The sequence below is a fragment of the Nothobranchius furzeri genome, chromosome 1 (genome assembly GCF_043380555.1).
Source record: "Nothobranchius furzeri strain GRZ-AD chromosome 1, NfurGRZ-RIMD1, whole genome shotgun sequence".
NCBI lineage: Eukaryota > Metazoa > Chordata > Actinopteri > Cyprinodontiformes > Nothobranchiidae > Nothobranchius > Nothobranchius furzeri.
The window spans coordinates 25,255,195-25,259,474 of record NC_091741.1 but is presented as its reverse complement, the minus strand read 5'-3'; the positions used below and the strand labels follow the sequence as shown (position 1 = coordinate 25,259,474).

The following is a 4,280-nucleotide window of genomic DNA, read 5'->3' as shown; positions in this document are numbered from 1 at the left end:
GATGACTGTCTACCTTTAATGAAACCAGTTTGGTCAGGGTGTATTATGAAGGGGGTTACCTTCTCTAATCTTTTGGCCAGGGCTTTACAAATTATTTTGAGATCAACATTAATAAGAGAAATTGGGCGATAGCTGGTTGGAAATGCTGGGTCTTTGCCTGGTTTTAACAAGAGACTAATATTGGCTGAATTCATGTTTGGCTGTAATCTGCCGCTCTCTTTCGATTTCCCTCACCATTCTGAAAAATGTTGGAGCCAGAATGATCCAGAATTCTTTGTAGAATTCTACTGGGAACCTGTCTGGACCTGGAGCTTTCCTATTAGTCATGGATTTAAGGGCTTCCTGGAGCTCCGCTGATGTTAGTGGCGAGTCCAGGACTGTAACTTGGCTGTCTGATAATTTAGAAAGTGTTATCCTGTCAAGGAACTCATTGATCTCATTATCTGATGGGTTTATCTGTGGTGAGTACAAAGTTTGGTAAAAGTCTCTGAAGGTGTTTGAAAATATATGTAACTCTCATATAAGCTCTTTTATTATTCATTGTTATATGCTACTTTTTTCATTATGGAATCATGTTATAATATCAAAGGCCTCTCTGTGCTTCTCTCCTTCACGAGCTCTAAACAGCTGCAGGAACTCAAAAAGGGAGTGAAAGTGTTCCTTCCTTCAGTTCCTCAATACAAGAACAACTGTCTTTGTTAGCAAAGGATGTTGCAGGATGTGTCCTGGTCATCTCAAGGTTGCATGTCCTTGGGATGAATTGGTCTTTCATTAACAAGGCTATTAGCTGACGTGCGTCTGCAGGTGCAGATGGCAGAATTACGTGTGTGTATGGCAACCTGCGTATGTCACATTCCTGTACTTCTCAATAAAAATCAGCCGTTTCAGCAGAACAGAGAGAGTGTCTGAAGCAACTGTCAGGAGCAGATCGAGGGATCTGCTGGAAGTTGCAAGCCTCTCCCCCTCATGAGCGGTGAAAACAGTGACTGGACTGCTGATCATTTGACTCCACATTCTGCCAACTCAAAAGGTGTTTAACTCCATCTTCTCCGTACCTGTGCTTGGTCTAACAGAAGAAAGACCAACAAATTTGGCGTCACGAACAGGATTTTTTCTTTTTGAAGAAAAAGGAGTTTTTGGAGGACAATTTGACCAACTGACCCAGTGAACGATCTTGGCACAAAACACCGCGGTGGAAAACAAGGTGAGCAGAACCTTATTTCTAAAAACTGCTTATTGGATTTATCCAAAGCCTTTGTGTCCAGAATCATAGTAGCTGTGGTCCGAAAATAATTGTTGGAGAAGAAAGTGGAGACAAGTGCAGAAGTAATAAGAAATTTTTTTTGTAATGGTTTAATGGTAAAATAAGATAAGGATTTTTACAATGGTTTAATGATAAAGATAAGGAAATAGAACAGAAAAAGGGGTTGGAGGCCCAGGGTAATAAGAAGCCCTAAAATCCATTTTCCAGGTCGTGGCTGACCACACTATTTGCTGACGAGTGAATAGAAAATATAACAAGGTTATATAACGCTTGGCTAGGATTCCATAGGGGGTGGGAGCCCTAAAAGTCCACAGGTCGAGGACCTGGTTCGGGTTAAGGCCCTGGGAGGCTAGAGAGAGCTCCCTAAATTTTATAGCACAGGTCGAGGACCTGGTTCGGGTTAAGGCCCTGGGAGGCTAGAGAAGAGCTCCCTAAATTCTATTGGTCGAGGACCTTTGCTTGAAATGAGAAAAAATGTTCTAATGTACAAGGTCTGGGACCTTTTATGAGACGAGAAAAGTTGGGTTTGAGGCCCTAGGAGGTAAAAAGAGAACTCCTAAAATTCTAACAAAATTTTTGGGCCTTTAAAGGTACCAAGTAACTGATAAAAGTACAAAAAGCACAGCTGTAGACAAGCTTCACTGTGTGTGTAAGCTGAGTTCAGCCTGTGTGTGTGAGGCGCAGCAAGAGGCTGCTTACGGCTCTGGATTGAAAGTGCAGCACTAGGAGAGTGCAGAATGCAGAGCCGAGTTTTGGGAGCTCCGTGTGTGTGTGTGGACAGTGCTGGATGTGTGTGTGAAGGCCTGATGCGGTACCAGAAAATAAATAAATAAGATAAATAAGAGCTTTAAAAAGTTGCAACTCATATATGTAAATTACACTGCAGTGCTAAAATTAATGTTTGGAGCTACGCAAAATTCAAATTCTGCAACCCTGTTCTGATCAGTCTTTGAACAGAACACCATAAGTTAATAAATAAAAGGTTTTTAAAGTAACATATGTATATGTATGTGTGTATGTATGTATATGTGTGTACATATATATACATATGTAGTGTACAAGCGTGATAATCATTTGTGTGCGGGGCAGCATGTGAGGGACCCCGATCTGGGGGTTAAGTGGCCGGGAGATGAAAAAGGAAAAAAAAAAAAAAAAAAAAAAAAAACAATAAGAAACGCAAGTAAGGTTGTATATGACAGCTTTATTTTAGAAATATATGGATATACATATACATAAAGTCAGATAGCTGCTAAACAGTAAAATCAAAACAGATCTGCAGAAAATAAATATATAAACTGTTTCTCAGAGCGCTCTCAAAAAATTGCAATTGGATTTGCTCTAATGTTACATAAGTCCTGCTTAAAAGCATAGTAAGCATTAAATTCTGAAAATAACCAGTGCAGTGTTAAATAAATGCTGTGCTTAAAATATTATATATATATATAGAGAGAGAGAATAAATAAGTGACGGACTGACTTACTTTAAAAAAAAAAGACTGTGACAAACAAAGAATGTCGTCTGTGCCTTGTGAATGAGTGGATGTGTGTCTTCTTGCATGAGAAGTAAATGCTGCTTTCGCTGGATCTTCTCCTGAATGAAGCAGTTTTTAATAGAGGGAGCAGCTGCTTGAGAAACAGGGTGCGGTCCATGTTTTTGCTAGACGGTTATTTAGTTCAAGAGACTGTGGAAACAATAGAAAAAGAATTTATCGTTAGTGTGATGACAAGAAAATCCTTTAAAATACAAAAGTTGTATGGTTGTGGTTATAAAGGAAGTATTTTGTCTGATTATGGGCCGTGAAGTCAGCTGGACTCTCTCGCTCTCTCTGTTTTTCTGTGTAACATGCAGTTTTAAGCAATTTGTGACTTTAGAAAGGATATTGTTCGGTGTTTTGGACGTACCTTAAGGCTTCTGGTTAGGGTATTCAGGAGATCCTTCCTCTCGGACAGATCTAGTGAGAATGACTGGAGTTTCAGCCTGGGGACCTGACTCCACCCACTTTTACACACAAGAATCCCGTAGTCTAAAAATAGCACAGGGTGCTGCGAAAAGCAGCTCTGAACTTCTCAGGATCATCTTTATGAAAACCATACAATTAACAAATAATCAGTCAGGAAATAAAATATTTGTTAAATCTTGCTATAAAACAAAATCCAATAATTGTCTTGCCTCAACTTTAAGAACCATTAACGTTAATGGCTGGATTTTGAGACGCTGAATAATGAAAAAACAGATAAACTAAGTATTATTTCCTGTAACCCGGCTAGAAACTGTACCAGGCTGTTTTGAGTTAAAAACTGGTAGTTATTTTCCCAAAATAAAATAGATAAATAAAAAATGAAAGGAGGGATCGTGCATTTTGGATAGATTGTGCCTAATGTTTAAAACCTGTGTAGAACTGATTTGATGATTCAGAACAAATTGTGCATAGTAAGTAGTCCAGATTTACCTTTGAGTCAATAAAGTCGACTAATTATTAGAAACCATCGTTGATTTTGATTTGTAAAAGAGAAAGTTCTGTCATTTCAACCCAATCAACATATTTAAGGAAAACATTTGCTGTGCATTGTGGCGGGCATGAACTTTACTGGGTGGGCCTGTCACAACCAGCTGCAAAGAATGTTTGGGTCTGACTTCTATACAAAGAGAACCTGGAAGCCCTCACCAAAAGCTGTGACTTATAACATCAAGACGGGGAGCACTACAAGATGGACAAAGAGGCAGAAACTTATTTGCCCTGCTGCTGATGAAACAAAGTACAAAAGGGGAGGAGCATGTGTGCTAACATGTGAACTTTAATCAATGACGGTGGTCATCCTGGACTTACAAAGAGAGGCTCAAAAGAGACTGTTTCCTATGGTTACACCCAGTAAAAGAGTGCTTGCTGCAGTCAGGTAATGAACAAGGCTTTTTGGCAACAACCAGTTGAATTGATGAAATGTCAGAACTGTGGAAAATTTACTAAACTACTGTAGAACATAGTTAACTGAGAAAGTTAGCCTAAAGAAAAAAAAGA

General features: G+C 39.2%; 1 long non-coding RNA gene across 1 annotated transcript; it reads right to left on the bottom strand.

The window, feature by feature from the left end:
• Window positions 1-2,910: 2,910 nt before the first annotated feature.
• On the bottom strand, window positions 2,911-3,603 carry LOC139062201 (uncharacterized). The gene is made up of 2 exons (XR_011515841.1): window positions 3,166-3,603; window positions 2,911-2,945 (listed from the first exon to the last, which is right to left on the bottom strand). It is a non-coding gene; the product is annotated as an uncharacterized lncRNA (long non-coding RNA).
• Window positions 3,604-4,280: the final 677 nt, after the last annotated feature.